The sequence below is a fragment of the Photinus pyralis genome, unplaced genomic scaffold (assembly GCF_008802855.1).
Source record: "Photinus pyralis isolate 1611_PpyrPB1 unplaced genomic scaffold, Ppyr1.3 Ppyr1.4_LG1, whole genome shotgun sequence".
Lineage (NCBI taxonomy): Eukaryota > Metazoa > Arthropoda > Insecta > Coleoptera > Lampyridae > Photinus > Photinus pyralis.
This window is the reverse complement of record NW_022170249.1, coordinates 10,362,827-10,384,472: the sequence shown is the minus strand read 5'-3', so window position 1 is coordinate 10,384,472 and position 21,646 is coordinate 10,362,827. Positions and strand designations below refer to the sequence as shown.

Here is a 21,646-nt window from a genome sequence, read left to right as displayed (position 1 = left end):
CCAGAATAGTTTACATTTCTTAATCTACCTAGATATGAAAAATTGATGTATCCATATGCTTCAACTTCTACACACCGATTCAACAGTTTCTAGAATATACAGTGATATTTATTAAGAAGTGTACATAGGGACTTTTGTGTATTGTTTTTCCCTATGTCTACTTTTAAAACACAAAATCCTTTTGAAGGGCGTCGGACTTTATGCAACCAAAATAACTTCATAAAACAAATAAAGATCTGGTTATAGAGAAAGCAATACACGTAAATCCCTATGTCTACTTCTTAATAAATGTAATTGTAGATACTTCAAACAATTATTTTGGTAGCTCTTCAATAAAGGTACAGCAGCTTTCAGGTCTTCATCAGAAGCAAATATTTCACCTCGGGAAGTGTTTTTCCTACTCGGGGACAAAGTAGTCGCCGGATTATGTGGAAACCACATTCTTGTAGAGATTTTTGAGCCTTGCGCAACCTGTAATTGTCAATAATAACAATAGTCAATGTTGGGATAAAAATCTTAGGTCTTTTCTCTAGGAATATGTCAATAGTCTCTTTATAAACATCGCCGTTAATTCTAGTGTAGGTACTCACTCAACAGATTCTTCTTACACACCCAGAAAACCATTTCCCGCCGAATACTGCGTTTTCGCTTTTTTTGCATTGAATCATGTTTGGTTGAAGAATCTCAGCGGTACACCCAGGTGTCATCGCCAGTATAATTTTTGAAAAAATATCCGTCTTAACGATACCATCAATAGATGTGCTCGTCCAGGCGTTCCATTTTCTTTTTGTCAATACCCTCCTTCGACAATTCATTCTCGAGAGATTCGCACTTGAAATTTTGACATCATCAATCTCGTCATCAATAGATATGTCGACATTCCTTTCTGCCATATTCTCGTTCAACACTGTGCTATAAGGGGCAAGAAGAAAAAAGGGCGATGATAGTTGGTAGAAAACAGTTCCTTTCGTTGAAACCTTTAATTAGAGTACCATGAAAGATAAAACCATTTTCAGTCCCCCTCCACCCTAATTGATTTCGAAGAGAAATAGCGGATGACAGTTATCGCTTGTGAAAACCATTTCCTTTTGATGAGACCATTCATTAAAATACCATGAATCATAATCATATTTAATACATGTCCAACAGAAATTGTATTGGATTGTATATATTTGAAATCTGTCAATATATTTATGTCAACTCTAACAAGATGGTTAAAAGTAAGGATATACATCAATACAATATCCGAGGTAATGATAATCTTCGACCACATTTCACTAAGACAAAAATTGGAATCAATTCACCCTCCAATCTGGGAATTAAGATCTATAACCATTTACCTTACATAATACGTAACTGTAGGCAATTATCAATCTTTAAAGAAAAATTATATTTGTTTCTAGTTGACAAATGTCACTATGATATAAGTGAATATTTTACTGGTTAAGGTAACTTGTTTGTCGCTATTTAATGTGTAATTTGTTTTTTACCTATATAATATTCAATGTAGTACCTACTCGTAATTTAAATATTTGTTGACAATTTCCACACAAACTAGTTTGTCTATGGAATAAAATACTATTATTATTATTATTATTAAATTAACTTTCCAATTACAGGACAATCTTAAAGCTAATAATTAAGCAAGTAGTGTTTCTTATAACTAAAATAGTAACCTTTTAATTAAAATAAAAAGAACTCTAATAAAAAATTAACATTAGAAAAGTAGATAGATTTACCTTACAAAAATGTTGGTTACCTAAGAGAAAAAACAAAAAAATGCTGACAAAACAAGGAATTTCCATATGACCAGATTCGAGAAATATCGAAATCACAAATGGCCCCAGACGAAACAGCCAAAACGGTGAAGAAACGGTAACAAAAGCGAAGAGAAAGAAGGGAGATAGAACCACAGTTATGTTCATGATGGACCAGCTTCAGCTCCTAATCAAACAGATCCGTACACAAGACCAATCCACCAAGCGGCCGAGGGAATCTTTCTCCAAGTGCCCTTCGAGGTTCGGAGACAATGGAGAGAGCCTTCCGTTGCTACAACGGTCTCCAGAGATTGTGAAAAGGTCAATTACCCAAATAACCCTCAAAGTTACCAAGCCGTGAGTAAAAGAGAGACATTTCTTCTGCACCGTGTGCTATGCGCCATTTTCGTCACCGAGCAGGGGGAGAAGCCGCGAATCGAGTAATTTATAAGTGAAAAGCGGAATGGCGATTGTCCACTTTCATTTTCATCTTCTTTTGTGAGCCGTAACAAAGTGAACTTCGTTTGAACAAACAGCTGAGGCATTAGTTGAGAACGCATGGAATTTTAATTGCCATCATCCATAATTGTTATTCTCTGGCAATTGGATTCATGGATCGGGGCTTCTCATCGGTCGTTAGCAGCCAGAGGGGGGAGTCTATTACACACCTATTATTACACAATCCCAAAGTTTGGCATTATCGCTAGAGCAGATTTTACTTTTCCTTTTCCTGCCTGCGAAAGGAAAAGTGTCGTTCGGCGACTAAACGCAGACGCGTCTTCTCTACACCAAATAATTTACTATTTATTATTCTTATCAAAATTACATTTCAATTCGTTAGACTTTCCCCACGCACGGAACCCAACGTAATACTTTTGACAAACTTCATATTATAATTAATATCACTATTAGAATAATCTAGATGTGTGTGGCGAAGGAACTTCCACCTGCAACAAAATGTACAACCCACCATTAGTAATATATTTGAGCACATAAATTCAGAACGGAAAACATGAAGCAATCCGTAAGTTAAATATAGTAGCTTGTAGAAATAGGAAACCGGCAGTAACACGATTTATCGATCACAACAACGTTGAAAAAACAAGCCTGGAGTGTACATGTCCGTTTTTAAAATATTCTGCGCTGAAAAAGTTTCAGTTTCAGTTCAGCTCCTACTGTTTTATAATTCTGTTTTACTCCTTTGCGGATTGCAGTTCGTGTGGGCTTCAAACATGAAATTACGAAAGACGTGCAGTGTACTGTGGAGATAAATTACTCACCAATTTTTGTATGGTAAAAGACATCTTGAGCTGATCCAAGTAGGAAATTGCTTACAAAGTAAAGAAACATATTTTCCAAATACTAAAACGTAATTTTATACAAGAGGCTTTGCCAGTCTTGACTCAATTCCATAAATTTGTTTGGCGTGCTTTTTCCAAAGCTTTCAGTCTTGAAGTAGTAATTAATTTTGTGTGTGCTTTCTAAATTACTGTTCCTCAAAGTGTGGGATTTTTTCACTGCAAGTTTTGTTACGGACGTGCTCGCGCTTTCATTTCCCTTGGAAAAGTACTTCTTTGTTTGCATTAGCGACACTGCAGTTTTCGCCCCGATTAAAGGTAATCTTGTAAGGCATAAAAACAACTTCGTCAGTTTTATTGTGTTATTTTGGGATTGGGGGAAAATCCAAATAGTTTAGCATTGGTTTTGGTTTTCATATTTTATACTATATTGTCTCAACTACGGCGAGAAACTGAAAATAGTTAATAAATGCACTTTTGAAAGTTTCTCAACACTCCGGATTTGTAAAGTCTAACAAATCAATATTTCAGGAGATTGAGACAGAGAAGCTTCGAAATACTGTCATTGTCTGGCACTCTTCAAATGAAGCACACTTTCAACTACTTTTATTGTTATAAATTGACATTGTATTACAGTACAAATGCATATCCGGTGGCGTCATAACGGTCCTTATTAAAATGCGCGTGCCGTTTCCTCCTCGAATATACTGAATGCATACCCGTAGTTCCATTGCTATGAGGAAATAACAAGGACGACACTCACGAAAATGGCAGGCGTCGCTTTTATTGCGTCTACCTACACCTGCTCACTCCAAACATACATTTTCAGTTACCTTGAATTAACGTGGAAATAAAATTCCGTTTCATTTTTTATTGCCCCTACCAGTTGTGCTTTGAATTCATCTATTTAAAGACCAAATTTAATCTTCTATTTTCATGCGCCACTGAGATTTTAAATATAGATCCATGCTAAACATACCCATTAAGCGTTCTTGTGTTTCCACATCCTTTAGGATTTTCATGTCGTAGAAAGAACATGAGTCACTGCAATGGTATTATTTATTGACAAAATAAGAAGGAAACACCACGTCACCGTACAGTAAACAAGTTGTAAATTACTATATGCATGGTCAAAGCGCATTTGGGATGATACAGATCAGCAAAGATTAGCAAATAAAATTATCGTTCTCACGTGTAATCTAACTCAAAATAGACTAGAGCCTGCACATCTACACTATAGCAGAAAGCTTTTAGTGAACATGTGAAGTCTCTAGCTATTGCAATTGCCGAGATCTCATCCGGACAGCCAGCCAACCAGCCATAACGAATATAATAGCGTATTTTTTCAAAAATCAACTGAAGACAAGGAATGAATTAAAATAGGCCACATAAGCGTCTCCCAAATTCCTTTTGGATTCTTTAACAATTAGGAAGAATTGAATATCTACTCTTTTGAAATCTCTTGGACTAAGTGCTTAAAATTATTATTAAAGTTCTTTTTGAATTCCTTTTGAAATCCGAATTCCTTCTTATGGTTACCTATTGCAATTCTTACTGAATTTTTCCCAATTAATCTTCATGAACACCTCATGATATTGCTTTCTCTTGAATTTTCTTTTAGATCTTTCTCAATTTACGTTTACATCTAAAATGCTATATTATTATTTATATATTTACTCCCCAACTTTCCTTGAATTTTGAAAATCTTGAATCACAACAAATTAATGTTGAATTCTTCAGGAAAAAGATACGGCTTAAATTTTTTCCAAATTCTTTAATTCTTCCGGGCACCCTTCGGAAGACCTCTTAAATAATTCCTCATAGATTTTTGTCGAACACTCACATGCTTACATTCGCTTGAACCGTTCCTGAGATTTTCTTAATATCCTTTGGCAATCCGCATAAATTCTTCCAATAACTTTTTCTGAAGTACTGCTCATACTTCCATTACTAAACAATTTTAATTAAATTCCCCTTAAGATCATTTTCAATTCCTCTTCTTAATCTACTTCCATTCCACATTACATTATTTCCCCTAAATTCCTCTTCGCTCTTTATGAATTTTGAACGGATTTCACATGAATTAGCCTCAAATAGCAATGAATTGAATTAATCTATTGGATACGGTTTACAATATTGTTAGTTTCCTTCTAAAAACTAGCGACAATTTTGGAGGACTGAGTGTTTCTTTAGTCTCCAAATTACAATCTCAAAAAAAAAATGTATTTGACACATTGGACATCAAAATTTATTTTCTGAGTGGTGGAGGATCAACTAACTCCACCCCATGTCTGTGGTACGTTAATAAAATGGTGACCATTGATATTAATTCGATGCACAGATTAAGTCAAATGGTTTATTATGTACCTACTTAGTAACAAAAAAAACAGTGACTTGGAAATAATTGGTAGACGTCCTGTGCTACATCTATCCATGAACTGTTTATAAAATCATAAATACTACTAACTTACCAGATGTTTCGAAATGGAATCCACAACCACGCACTAACTGAAACAAAAAGAAAACAGTTAGGTAGATGTTTTAGTTCTGCTGAAAATAAGTAAAGATTTCTAGTTTGTCACAACATTGCCATCTCGTAAGGGTAACTAGGAAGGGGTGCTCGAGACTTGCGTGAAAATTACCACATTAATCGACGACCATCTTAATTAAGTGATACGAATCGCTTGCTTAATCTTAATCCTAGTATGCTTATTCTTGTGACTTCGTAAATCAATCCATAATTCGTATAATATAATACGTTAAGTTTTTTTACAGACAGAAATATTATTCTTGGTAATCATTTTGATGGTCAATGGGATGTGCGTCATTTTATAAAGTTGGGATTTTGTCCTTTAATGGATTGGAAGCGCCTTGAAGTCTGCAGGTTAGATCGAATCCGTCCTGTTTAATAGGTAAAGTTACGTTTCTTAACTCATTATGGGATAAACTCACCGTGGAATCTTTGAGTCAGCTTAGTTTGGAAAAGAGATGGGATTGATTAATGATTTTCAAAGTCATTTAGGATTGGTAGGAAGAAAGACACTAACCAATGAGAAATTAGACATCGACATTCTGAAGCCAATTCGCCAGTTGTCACTCAGTAATTAAAGAAGGGACCATTCACAGTTGGCAAAATGGGAATTATGACTGTCGGTGTGAAAAAATTGGAATTAGTTTTTTAGCTCCAAACAAAAAAGGTAGTTCGGTGGTCAGGAGATGTTCTATACCACTAAAAACTGACAAGTTGTGGGATCCGAACTCAACACCTGCGAAGTGCGCATTTTTAAAATCGAAATATCTTAGAAAATGGTTGGGTTATAAGGGGAGGAGACACACATACATTTAAAGACCGCCTGGCGTACACTAAAAATCCTTCGCACCCCTTTCTGCAGATTTTGTCTGTGAGAGTCACATTCCTCCAACAAACCGTTTTCGAGATATTCGCTCTTAATGTTTTGACATTTTCTTCCAAACGTCCCAATCACCCTTTTGTGTACCCCCTTCCGACAATCCGTTCTGGAGATAAAAGCGAATATATCCGATCACGTGAAAAGGGGTTGAAGAGGGAGCTATGGGTGGTAGAAAGAAATTCTTTTCGTTAAGACCTTAGAGTACCATGAAGGATAAAATCAGTTCAACTCCCCCCACCAACACCGTCTTTTGATAAGAGGACAGAATGAAGAGCAGTAATTGGTATAAAACGGTTCCTTTCGTTGAGCCCCTTAATTAGAATACCATGAAATTAATTTCTAAGACCCCCCCCCCTCCCCGACCCCATCACCAACTGATCTCGAAAAAGAGTCGCCCTAAAAAGTTATAGTTTGTACAACCCAATTTATTTCGATGAGACCTTTCATTAGAATACCATGAAGGGTCCCAAAGTACTAAAATTCGAGTTTCTTCTTTCATTTTTTTCACCGATAAGCATTGACAATAGCGCGATGCTAGCGGGTAGGTTTTAGAGCATACGCCACCACAATATGCTGTGTGTGCGAAAAAATTGCACCCTCTACCAAATTTTGTACCTGGGGGTTTTTCAAAATAAAAATAACGATTTTGTTTTAACTTCTTCTCCAATTTATTTTTTATATACTTAATTGTTACACCTTGTATAAAGAAGTGCCGAAGAGACAGTGTGGTGATTTTGTAAAAATGATATTCCAACATCATTCCTAATATTTAATTTCTTTTTAATTAGAAATTTAAGATCTTCAGCAATCGTGCTTATAAGTTCAAGAATCTATTGCTGTTATTTTGTCTTTCCATTACATAAATTGACTTGAATTTCAGAGTACTCCGTATATATTTACATAAAAGGAAAGGGTGTAACGGAGCACTCAGTTTTCATACCGGAATTTATGGACACACCGTACATAGACGACCGCTCCCAGCTTTATTGAACATCCCGTATATAGAGGTGCTAGTTCTTTACAAAAAGTGTTGTTCCGAAACTATTTCTTTCTTTTAGGAGTTGGAGATAAAGGTAGAAGTATCCGTTTTAATTTGTTAAGTGGTGTACTTAACTGCTGATAAGGAAATTAGTTTCCGTACCTAATTGATCAGTTTTATAATTGTTCTCGTTGAGATTTGTAAATTATTTTAGTAGCATCCGACAGACCTCGGCATGGGGAAGCAGTGGAGAAATTAATATTTTCATTTCATTTCCCTTTGTTCATGAATAATCGATTTTAGTTTCCCATGAGCATTAGGGCTGCACAGTTTATTTCATTATCGCAGACCTTTTGCGATTGACCCGAAATTCCAGGTAACAATGACCATTACTGGGCTGCCGAATTTGAAAATTTTAATCCGGCAAATTAAGTAAGTGTAATTAACAGTACCCAATTAAATGAGTTACAGTGAATCGTATTCGAACAGGCCGTGAGTGATTTCATTACAAGCCCCCATAAGTCCCACAAGCTCCACATAAGGGGAGTATTGTTTTACCTTTCCTGCATTTGGTTTTCCATACCTGCAGCTAATTAATCTATGCTTTGTTGCTTGCGTTCCCTTTAGTTTAGGGCAATCGCTACCGTGTCCGTGTGCCATAATTGTGTTTTAGTTGCTTCCCTGGAGGTAAACGCCCGCCGAATTCTGTACTGCGAAACCGCCAGAAGCAAGGCTCGAGTCCGTCCGTTCATTTCGCCGACATCATATCCAGGTTGCCGCCGACTGCCGCTACTTTCGCCCGCTGGTGTGATTTAATTCCAATCATTTGTAAATTTTCTTTTTCTTTTAATTAAATATTAATTGTGATTCTAATAATATTGTTTAATTTTCATGCGAATTGTGCGCGGACTTCCTACCAAAGTTCATCGCAAGGGAAAGAGCACATTCTTACTCAGCTCTGAAAGGGATGATTCCACCCGGTTAATAACATTGCAACCCAATGAGACTCTACCTTGTTTTACATTAGGGCAAACAATTTTATTGCCATGCATGATTGTGCTCTTTTGATGCAGACCTTTGCTATGAATTTTTGTATTATGAAGGGTTGTATAGCGAAGTATATTGGAGCTCATTCAATGCATTATTTCCTCTCATTCTTGTGTAATCCTTTAGGCGTTGGTGGTTCTCCATACGTTATGGCTACTTAATGCAATTCCTAGTCTCCTATTTACACGGGGATTTAAAAATCAGTGATTTGTGGGCGCAAGGCTTGAACAAAGAAATCAACATTAACTTTTTTCTCGTCTTGAAGTTATTTCGCATAAAAGGTTACGAAAAGTTTCAATGCGCGCTTATGTAGATCATTAATGAACTTAAACAAACTAAAATATTTACCTGGCAAGACTTTATACATCGGAACAAAGTTTGTTAGAGGCAGCGTAAAAGTTTGAGCACGCTTTGTTTTTGAGATCCATACCGTAATTACGCCACATAGAAATTTCCTGAGGTCGGCCAGATATTTCATACATTCTCGCAAAACGATCAGTAATTATTCGAAATTATGCGAACCGTAATTGAAACTATTTGCAATCGATTGTAACGCGACATATGCTAACGCCGTATTCAATTGCCATTTGCGTAAATAGTTTAATTTCCCATAATTAGTTGCCCGGTTTACCCAATAGTAAATATGTGCAGATTGAAGTTTTTTATTTATGAAAGCATTTAAATGAAATTTTATACATAGGCATTTGGAATAGAGACAAATCTAACACCAGTTTTAAAATTTGGTTTTGCGCATGCGCAATGGCAAATTTCTTATTTATGAAAGCAGCTGAATGAAACTAAAACTAATACCGGTTTCGAAATTACTGTTGACGCATGCTGTATGTTTTATTTATGAAGGCATTCAATGGAATTTCTAGTGTAGAGAATGTGCAATGCTATTTTATGAAATAATTTGGAAAATGTTTCATATTAGACACTTCGAATAAAAGTAAAAATGCCCATTTCAAAATTTTTATGTATTTGTATACGCTCCACTATCTTTCATTAAACTGTATAGACTTCGACGATAGGCGGCTCACTTGAAAGAGAATGGGGTAAGAATCCCGTGCCTACCGGTATTTTTTCCCAGTCCTAGCATTAATATTATTAGGAGGAAAATACGCTCTCCTCGTTTATGTCTGCATAATGACTTTTTAACTTGTTTTATTTTATGTCCTGTTGTCTGAAACAAGGAATAATTCTCATCCCTACATTCTTAGACACAGCTTGAATCAGCTTTCATTGTTGGAAGTCTCAAGATCACAAAGTAGTTACCTGTAGAATGTTCCATAATGATGACCTATACTTCGGCCAGGCACCAAAAAAGGTTAAGTCTTTTTTAGTTAAATATTTAAGTACTAAAGTTTTTATTTTCTAACGGCATACGTTGTGAAGCAAATTGTTGGGAGGTTTATTGTCCCCTAAGCAGGACTGTTCATTTAAGAACAAAATTTTCGTAATGAGGTGAAATTTATGACTTGCATAACAAAGTGTCGCATTTCTAATCTTTATTCGTTTAATATCGTAGACAAATGTTCCTTAATTTCCCGGAAATAAGAATGTGAAACGTAAACGTAGTAAATTAAGGTAAATATTTTGTGAGAAGTATGCATAATGATTACTTATGACTTTCGTTTTGCAGTAACTTTTGGCGTTGAACCTCTGAATTTTTTATTTTGTGTACATACTAAAAATGAGATAGTCCTAAAATAACTTCAATATTAACCGCGACCTACGACAAGGTAGCTTTGATGTTTATGATCATTAAACGCTGTGAATTACGTAGACAATTTACATAAATCATAAATATTTATGAAAACATACAAAACACGTATTTATTGCACAAAGACAATGAACAAATTTAATGAAACAAATACGTGTCAGCATGCACTTTAAATATTAAAAAAACGTATGATGCTTTGATCGTCGATTTCCTGATACTCGAAATTCAAAAGCTGTTCGCGATACAGCAGTTGTACCTATACAGAAGTCGCTGAATCGCATTGCATTGTATAGCTCTGTATGATGAAGTAGGTATAATTCCAAAAGAGATTCAGATGGAAATCGTGTATGCCTGATAAATGGGGGAAAGTATATTAAAGCAAAGAAATGTACGTACCTAAAAAGCGAAATGAAAGCATATCGAATAACTAAATCCGCTTCAAAGGTAAATATAAATAAAAGCAGATAGGAGGTTTCCCTAAAAATGTTTTCATCCTCCCCAAGATGCTTCGAATTGTACTGGAGCCGTAAACAAAATTCATTGTACGAGGAAGTCAAAAGCAAAACCGTGTTCATTAAGATAACTCCTGATGAAGTGTATTTGAATTAAATAAAATTTCCATTAAATTGTTTATTAGAGAATGCTCGAATTCACAAGGTTTGAGACAATAAGCCTGACGTCATTGTATTAAACAATACGGCTTTCAGGTAAGCTTGACTAAAATTTTCGGCAGTGGCGATAAAATTATTGTTTGATAAGCCATTGGTAATGAAAAGTCTGGATTCGATGTTCGAACTGGACGAGTTGGCGTTTCCTTGGGCTATTAATGAAACACCAAATTAATAGTTCCTTTATACAGATATTTTAGTCGATAGCTACTGCATCGGGGTTTGTTGCAATAAAGAGATGAAACTTCCCTTTGTTTCACAACGTTTTCGAATTTAGAACTAAAACTGTACCAAAATAAAATGAATTATTGTATGCCGTCAGATAGCTTATTCTTTACTAGTTTTTTTTTATAAACAATTCAAATATTTCCACAATGCACAATGATATTTTTACAAATATGTATACTTTTGTTAGAATCAGTTTACGTAACATAAATTGAAATGGCAAATAGCAAATATCCTAATTTCTCAAATTTGAAACAATACAAATGTAAAAACCTAAACCATTTTTGATCTCAATTGTTTACCAGATAAGATCAGCAAGAAAATAAACTTTTGAATTTAGGCAAATTGTATGTATTGAAATTTAAATTCTTGAACAAAACGAATCGTGAATTAATGCCAAATGCAATAGGCAATAGGGTCAAATTACTTTTAGTATCAGAAATTTACAGATTGGCTGAACCCTTTAACACTAATTACTCACAGCTTTTTCATTAAATTTTTTACAAATTCTTTTTACACTACATCTTTTATCACGTAATGAAGAATGAGTTCGATCAGCACATTTATTTTTTTATTCAAATGAAGTCTATTTATTTAGGTTTAAATTTCCTCGTACGGTTTAGTACATAATTAATCTTTTGGGTAGGTTAAAAAACGCACTTCTCGTTCTCCGATTAATAATTCAACGTATATGTATTTTTTTCACGGAAAATTTCACATTTCCCGAACCACCCTTATGATTGGAAAATGAGTCAAAAAACACTTTAGGCGAATCAACCAAAATTAATTAAATAAGGACAATATGAGGGCATGCTGATAAATTGATATTCGGTTGTTAACAAATTGTTACAAAGGGATGAAGGGCTCGATAATAAACCTTTCGTATTTGTATTTAAAACAGGGATTAAGTACCTATCTTATGGGTCTTTTGAATCAGATTTATTATATAAACTTTCTTTTTAAAAACATAGCCTTCCTGATCATGACATTTCCACTTGGTCCTGAATTCCTGAATTCAAGATTTCTCTTCTCTAAGTTCTTATAACCCTTGCCACTGTTGGATCTGTTCCTATTTAAGGTAACACGCCTTCTTGAACGTTTGCTTACTTTTCAATATTTCGATTATTTTTCGGAGTGTAGGTTCTGAGATTTAGAGACACTGTTGAGACCTGGGATCTTTTTCAAAATTCAAACTTTCTTAAAATTGTCATTTGCCCATCGGATCTTCCTTCCTTCATAGAATACTTCCCAGAAAATAGAAATTTTCTTTTCTACAACTACCCAGGAACTTCCTACACAACACTGGGAGGTGTGACACACTCTTCAGAGCTACACTCTTCCCCATAAGGTTCATTTCCAAAGGACTTTCATGACATTTTTTTACAAGTAATCTACAGCTCTTCGATTCTGCATAAAAATGTAATGTTCCTTTTTCTACAACTACCTAGGAACTTCCTACACAACACTGGGAGGTATGACACACCCCCAGAGCTACATTCTTCCCCATAAGGTTCATTTTCGAAGAGTTACATGGCAATTTTTTTACAGTAATCTACAGCTCTTCGTTTCTGCGTAGTATACTTTTCAGAAAATAAGAATTTAATGTTATTTTTTCCACAACTCCCCTATGAACTTCCTACACAACACTGTGGGGTATTCTATTCCCCATAAGGTTCATTCCCAAAGACTATCGTGGCACTTTTTTACAAGATACCTTCGGAAATAAAATGGTTAATTCAAAATGTTTCACATTGAACAAAATTAGACTCCCTTTTATTTGCTTAAAATCGTACAATCTATCTGGCTGAGAGATTCCATCTCTACTTTTTCAACTCTAAATGATCCCGTCTTTTAATTACTGTATAAGTTTTTCACGCCAACAAGGGAAATTAACTTATAATTGGCGATGCCTAAATTTTCTATTGGTTAGTGGCCTCTTTTTAACCAATCACATTCGTTTTCGCAAAGCCACGCAGTTACAAAAAACCGTCTATGATGCGATTTCCACGCGTACGTTATATGGATGCAACGTAAGAAATGTAATACTAGACCCACGCTAAAACGGATGTAACCCGAAAAAAATCAGACTTCCAGGGGTGTACCAGTTCAGTTAAACAAAAAACCCATTGAAAAAAAAAGTCTTTTGACTCCCAGCAACCAAACAAACTTTCCCCACTACACCAAGAATATCTCCGGACAAACTGAACCGATTTCGATCTTTTTTTCCGGAGTACAACTCCATTTTATCTACCTTTTATGGTTTGAGATATACGATAATCCCCGACCGAATTTTATCTCGGTATCTTTTCCTGGGACGACCATTAGGATTTACAACTCGACAATTAAATTAGAAAATATGCTCCTTTTTCATCCCTCTACTACTACAATTTTTTTTATGTTTTCGTCCGTAACTGCCTCTATCGGCTGTCCACTGCGTGCAGCGTCTTCGGTGCTCATATCTCCGTTTAATTTAGCAAACCACTTCTCAACAGTTGATTTTCCTGGTGCAGAGTTCGAATAAAGTTTATCAAACCAGGCTCTATTTTCAACAGTTTTTTTTCACAAGACAGCAATGCTTTATTAACACACGAAATTCTTTTTTATCAATTTTTTTACAATAATAAAAGTCACTTCACTCACAATGTTATAATTCACGAACCAATTGCCCAACAGCTGTAAAATTTATACACGTATCGTTTGAAGGTAGGTAGTACTAAAATAAAAATCATATTATGGATTTGATTTTAGTAACACCACCTATGTGTCAGCCTACGAACTTTTCAGCCCAACTGTTGGATACTTCATAAATTCGGAATGGCCCTATAAATTGTGGAACGCATTTAGCGGCACCTTTTTTTTAAACTACAGTTGAGTGTTAAAATGTAAGTAAGTGGTAAAAGTGGTTATTTAAGTCATAAAACTTTCAAACCGATATCTCCCAATCGTTTTTACACCAGCGCTTTGGTTTCATCTTTATTAACCACTCTGTATAATACCTCAACCTCGACCTCAACTGTAGGCATGCAAATTAGATCACGCTACCGTAACGTAAATATGTAAAGCAGTTGTGAATTTGGCACCACAAGCATGGCTCATTTGTCTTTTTCCTTGTATCACTTGAGTTATTGTGCGAGTATCATTAATTCTGTTAGCAACTGTATATTGATCAAATTAATGGGAGGTAAATAAGTGATAGATAAACTGTAAGAAAAAATTCGGTAAGCCACTTGTGAGCAAGAGGCGGAGAGTGCACTTCCAAATTTGTTTTTTCGATTTTGATAGCCCTTATGGACATTTCATGCGTTAACCAGAATACAAACATGAAATAATTTTTCATTTCCGATCGAATGACCCCAATACCAAGTCTGTAAGTGCTGTAGTTCCCGATCCTTTGTGACTCAAACAGACAGACAGACAGACATCAAGGGCGTGAAAGTGCACTAAAAACCATATGGTAAAGTATCAGAACCTGTACAACGCCTGTATAATAAATTAAAAAAATAATGACAGACATTTTTCCAATATAGGTACATAACCAAATTAGAGAAAAGGGCAAAAACAGTTACGAGAAGGAATCAAGGAGATAAATGTAAAATAATTTCAAAGGAGCGTTCTAATTTTCATGTCTATATCTCAAACGGTATGAGCGTGAAAGCTTTGGTTCCATATTTAATAGCGACCCTGTGTAATACGTAGGTACACGATAGGTAATATTTGCTGGTTTATTAGCAACTTGCGACGGAAACAATCGAACTAATTCTTTGCATTTTGAGTATATTAGTAAAGATTACACGGTTAAAATAGAAAGATTAATCTTGAAAAATAGCCCATAATTTGTTTTATTCCCTAAGGTTTTGTAATAAAAAGAAATCCCCATTCGACCCCTATGTAGATACGCAGTTTGCGTGCAAAACTCACATACAAACTTTTAAAATAAACGAATTTCTTTCCGGGTTTCACGAAAGTTTCCAAATTAAAATAACGCACGTTATGTAAACGATACATCGACAATTAGATAATGTTGCAAAGCTGGGCGTCCCGTTTATACAATTTATTGTATAAAAGTTTTGTTGTTTTGAAATTAATGCAGTGCATTCACAAAGCCGTAAGTCAAGTAAGTATTCAGGTAGAGTAGACGTTTTACGCTTATAAAACAAAGGAAATGCCCTACAGTCTTCTCCTAACGCTGAAAATAAATTGTTCCGGGAGAATAATTTGCGAAAATATGCAAAAGAGCCGGAACACTAAAAGGTAAGTACCCTTCTGACTCGTACGTCAACAGTAATTTGAATTTAAACAGAGAGCATGAAGCACATTCCGTCCACATTGAACTGGATTTATAGGAAATGCTTTTCATTATTGAGTAAAAAGCAAAAACAAACAATAACTGGAATATTAAATTTTGAGGGATTCTTTTTAGAATGTAACATGCAGATCATTATTTGAAATACAGAGTGATTCTGTATGTAGACGAATCAATAATTTCTTCTGAAAATCGTGCAAAATCATAATGTGAAAATTTTTCCGAATAAACCCCGTTGCTATTGGTGACTAATTCAATATCCACAAAACTACAATTTTCACACAACGCTGGATTTCTTTATTCTCAATAGATTAGGTACGAGAGTTTTCTTTTTATACATACAAAATCAAATTATGGGCGACTCGATTCTGTAAAGAATTGTCGAGAATAAGGGGTTGAGAATGGTGTAAGGTACAAAACCGCAAATAGAAAATATAGGACTCAATTTTAATATAGTGTAACCTTTGGTGTAACGTAAATTTAATCACGTTATTTATTTACAATTAATTAACAATAAATTTATAACATCTGTGAAAACGATTAATTTATAACGCGAACTATTTTACGGCAACGCTGTTAGAACTGGGTGAAGCACAATTCGATTTGTTTATATAGTAAGCGCCCCTCTGTCGAAAGTTCTCGAACGCTACCGAATATTCTAGAATGTTCTCGAACAAGCACGTCATATTTCCCGGAAACTTATATCCGCTTTCGTTTCAATTGTAACCGTGTTTATGGCGATTCGATGTCTATCGAGATTTCTAGAATACTGTTCAAGTAAAACCTGACTAAAGTCATAACAAAAGTACAAAATATTGTTTACGAACATCGTGGATTATTCAAAAAAGATTTAGTAAAGTGAATTTTTGGATGGAAGCATTCATTCTCAATGGAACAAATGCGACTTTCTCAACAAGATCTGGGGACTTTAGAAAGATTTTCGCTACGGATGAGACCACCATGAATGTATGAGGCTCAGGTATTCAACTCCTCGAAATTAGTTGCAGGAGTTTTGTTAGTCGATTAGCTCTGAACTAGTAAAACAGTAAACTCAGATTGGAGCAACTAGATTGAAAAACTCCCGAGAAAAATCCTGGTTTTCAAAATGGGAAAAAAGGCATAACTTACAATGGCGGTGCTATGTAAAAGTTATTTGGGAGGTGGGGTTACAAAATATGCAATGGCATCACCTTCAAATTAAAATGTAACAACTAATAAAGTGCTTGTTTAGTGCTGATTTATTACTGTAGTGTGAATTTAATGGCTCCGTCCATTTCGTTAAAATCTCTTTTTAAGTGGAGCTGCTGGCTTACATAACGGCGGAACACTCTTATGGGTGCACTCCATTTGCAATCTATCTTGTTTTATAAATTTTTAATGGATAATGTAGCTACTCGCTCATTTCAAATGCAGAAAATCAACGGACAGATACAGAAAACCATCAGACACTAGGCAAACAGATGTTAACTTTAGCGGAAGGATACATAATCTATACACTGAAGTGGGATATTTCAAATAAGGGTTTTCATTTACATGTTCGTGTTTGTTACTTTATGAGCATAAATAATTCTACTTGGCTTTCGAATCAAAGCAGAAGGTGCGGAGAAGGTTGAGAACATGAAATGTTATTAACAATCTTTATTACAAATTGTTCAGAAATCATCATAGAGATTGGAAAGACTCCTTTTGAAAACACACAAACAATTTTAGGAAATTTGTTTACACTTCCTAGAAGTTTCCCAAGAAATTTTATTGAAATGTTCTAAGTAATCTTGGTAGAAATATTGAAAACTCGCTTAGGAGTCTTCCTAGAAATTGTGAAAATATACTTATCCTCCGTGAAACATTGTTTTGGCTTCTCACGAACTGTGTTTTATATTTATATTTTTATAGTTCTTCTTAGGCATTTTATTTTGTAAACTATGACCAGATTGTTTCCAATTGCCTAGTCGCCTTTTGCAAAATACGTTTCCAGAAAGCAAGCTTCCAAGGAAAATGCGCCTCCATGGGAACTCCTCGCCACGAACTTGAAAAGTACAACCTAAAAAGGCTGATCTGGAGAAAACTGTCGACTGCTTTGTACTTCTCTCGTCACAAAATTTAGGTCTATAAAGTTCGTCCCCAAGAAAACTCGCTTTCCTGGGCAATATGGCTTACCTACTATGAGAACCTCCACTCCTGAAGAATTGTTCTTAATGATTCTTATTCAAATGTCCATAAATAGCACTACCTCGACCACATTTTTGGATTATTAAAAACTGTGAGTAATTAGCATCTCTTTAATTAATTGCCTATCGATCACTTGCATGCGTGGATTCTGTAAACAGGACCTGAAAGCCTTTCTCTCTCCTTTAGATTTGTATATAGCGCGAATAAATGTTTATTTTATTTGTCAGTGACCTACAACACATTTTTGAAACATCTACAAACCATTGCCTCAACATAAACATGAGAAAATCAGTTGTTATGTTATTTGCAAATTCTAGTGATTTGGAGATTTTGTCTGCTCAAACGAATATATATGTAGGTGGTCATAAACTAGTAATTCAAAGATCTGCTAAAAATCTCGGTGTAATTATAGATAGTGAACTGCGATTCACTCAGCAAATATCAAAAAACATCCAACGGGGTTATGCTGCTTTAAAAGCTATTTATATTAATCGCGATATTTTAAATATAAAGACTAAAGTGTTACTGTGCGAATCTTTGGTCCTGTCGAGCTTAGATTATTGTGATGTTGGGTATGGTCCGTCATTAAAAAGCATAGAAATAAAAAAAATTCAAATCTTGCAAAATGCTTGTTTAAGATTAATTTTTGGAATCAGGAAATACAGTCACATTTCGCATACGTTGGAAACGGTGAAATGGTTAAGCATGAATGATCGCAGGATATTCCATGCTGCTTGTTTGTATCACAAAATTATAAAAGATGCTTGTCCAGCATACTTATATAAAAAAATAACTTTCAGGACAGATGTACATCATCTGAATTTACGTTACAGAGGAATATTAACTTCTCCGTCGCACAAACATGAATTTTTCAAGAGATCCTTTAGTTACCAAATTGCACATCTGTATAACAAGATACCATCTGATTTTAAAACATTAAGCCAAGTTAATTTTAAAAAAAGGCTGAGAATGCATTTCTTATATAAAAATTAATTTTTTATGCACTTAATTGCTCCCTTCAGTTGAATCTTTGCTTGTTTTCGTGTCCCATTAATTCCAATAATATACAATAATATACCTACCTATACAGGGTGGTGACTTGCGTCGCGCATCATAGGGATTTCAATGTAAAATTCATAACATGCCATTATTGGCTCCCCAAATTATTTTAGAGCAAAAATGTATTAAGGTTTTTTATAGACAACAATTTTTTACGTCAATCAACCGCGTTAGTTTCCAATTTTTTACATAATGAAGACAGAAAATTGGGAAAATAACCCCCGCATCTTTTTCAATAATCTGTGATGCCATGGAATTTTATAATACAAAAACTACAATATCCGTCATGCCATGGAATGTCTGCTATAAAGCAAATCAATTCAAAAAGTATTATATGTATTTAGAACAGCGAATTCAACATAAAGAAAGATCAAATTACTAAAAATGGTTTCCTAACATAACAATTTACAATAAATGTTCGAATAAGTCACCATTAACTGCAAGACAGTAACCAAGTCGATCATAAAATCCATTTCGAACTGCTGCTAATTGATAACTGGATATCTTTTTGTTTTAGAAAATTCCATGGCATCGCAGATTATTGAAAAAGATGCGGGTTTTATTTTTCCAATTTTCCGTCTTTATTATGTAAAAAATTGAAAACTAATAGGGTTTATTGACGTAAAAAATTTTTTTCTACAAAAAACCTTAATACATTTTTGCTCTAAAATAATTTGGGGAGCCAATAATCGCATGTTATGAATTTTACATTGAAATCCCTATGATGCGTGACGCAAGTCACCACCCTGTATATGATTATGCGTGTATGAAACGTGTACCTATATGTATATAAATAATTATGTACCTTAGTGTTCACTGGAGATATTCTTTCTTTAATTTTTTACATGTTTATGTTTTATCTGTGGCCATATCAATATTAATTTCTATATGTTATATCGGGTTAGGTGGAAGAGCAGCACATGGCATACATGTCATTGCTGAACCTCGCCCATTCCTAGTGAATAAAGGCATTTATTATTATTATTATTATTAACAATCTTGTGTTTCATCGAACCCGAAATTTCAGGATTAGAGTTCGCATATTGAATTTGATATTCGTGCCCAAATGTACGCTTGGTGTTAGTTTAAATAATTCCTTGGAGTTACTGAAAGTGATCAAGGTTGATCAGATGTTTTGTGGTGGCTTAGCCTCGGGCTTAGCCATTGCCCACAGCAATAAATTTGGTACCTTATGGAGATGGGAAAAAATACACATAAATAGCAATACTTAATATTGACTGAGAATTTGCTCTGACTATGAAGAATATGCCCAAAAACTATTTCGGAAGTGAATCTTCTAACGCCGAATCTTTCGGGGGCGAATATTCCAGATACAAATTTACTTATGAGGCTAGCACTCAGGAAAGAAATTTTGACATTAATTTATTATACGGAGAGCGTGACATTTCTTTAGAACTACTTTTTGAAAGATTCTGATAGGTGCGATTTTCGGGAAATTTCAAGAGCTCACGAAATTCATTCTAAATTCTTTACCTTAGCAAGTACTTCGCGTATGTTAAAAGTTCTTCTCTAATATTATCGAAAACAATTAAAATTAAAGTGAATTATTATTTTGCTCACGTGCGACCATCAATTAACATAACGGATTCTTCCTTATAGATTTTTAATGGAAATCATTTCAAATGAACGAAATCAACAATGCATAACGACCTTGATTTACAATAAAAGCAAACTCTTTGGGAGGGATCGAAACTTGAACTCGGGGAACTGCTACATAGAAAACAAACCTTGAGATATTCTTGGTACCATAGCCAAATAGTAAATCTTACCCTTCCGTTCGATCAACCCGTTTAAAAACATTTTCCCATTAGAATATTTGCCCTCCGATAAACCCCTCGAGCAAATTCGAAACTTCTCTCATTTAAATTCGCTCCCGGGATATGTGTCTAAGAATATTCGCTTAAGGGGTACTCGTCTTCTCCAAAATCGTTCACAGAAAGTTCACCTTCAAGCAAAATGAACTCCCTTCGGAATTCTCCTCGCCAGGAATTTGAGTGTTTTGCACTCAACTCTAAAGCTTTTAGTAGTTTGTATTAAAGAAAACTCACCTCCCTCTTCCGTAAGATTTACCCTACCCCGGAATACACGCTTACTAGAAAAGTTCCTTCCTTGAAGCACTGTTCTTAAGAAAATGCGCTCTTGGATAATCCAATTCTAAATATCCACATTGCACCCGAAATGTTCGTCTGCAAAATATTCGCTCCTTGATTAAATTTTCGCTGACAGGGCGGTCAAACTTTGCACAGTTAACATAATATACCACATGTAACAAGCCAATTGAAAATGTGTCAAATCCAATGACCCCATAGGGTCACACCGAGGTGCTCTGTCGCTTTTTTAGACACTCTTTAGGGGTTTATTTATTGTTTTCTCAATCCATATATTGAGTAACTTTACTTTTCTGGAAGTTATTATTCTGCTTTAATTGTTGATTTTGCCCTTCATTCTTCAAATACTCACAGTCATGATGCCATTACTTCGTACGTAAATAAAAAGCGAGGGGTTGACTTCGCTGGGAATTCGGTGTATAAGTTTGGGTAATTCTTTGGGAATGCTCTAGGAAGTCTTGGGAATTCCCAGGCATTCTTTGGGAAGTCTCCGGGGATTCCGAGGAATTCTTTGGGAAGGCTCGGGAATTTCCAGGAAGACTTGGGAAATCCCTGGAATTCTTTAAGAAAACCTCCCGAAATTAACGGTTATTTAAAATTTGTGCGTGTCAAATGTGATTTATGTACGCGAAAACATTTTAAATGATAAGTATATTAATTCTTTTGAACAATCTCTTCAGGGATGACGTAAATTTAAACAGTGACATGTTTGTTCCGTGGTTCTACAGCTCGCAACCATATGAGCAATTATTCCGGGCCACAAGATCTTTAACGTCGACATTTTCCACCACTGTTAATTTTAGCATTCAAGAAATCATGCAAAATCAACAAAACAATGACAGAATTGTTAGGAAAATTTGTGTTCCCTAGAGAAATGGC

General features: G+C 35.0%; 1 long non-coding RNA gene across 1 annotated transcript in view; it reads right to left on the bottom strand.

Moving 5' to 3' along the window:
• Positions 1–21,646, bottom strand: part of LOC116159535 — a 95,088-nt gene that overhangs the window by 52,356 nt on the left and 21,086 nt on the right. Inside the window, exon 2 of the long non-coding RNA XR_004143003.1 lies at positions 5,527–5,563. This is a non-coding gene — a long non-coding RNA (uncharacterized LOC116159535). The remainder of the gene's footprint in view (positions 1–5,526; positions 5,564–21,646) is intronic.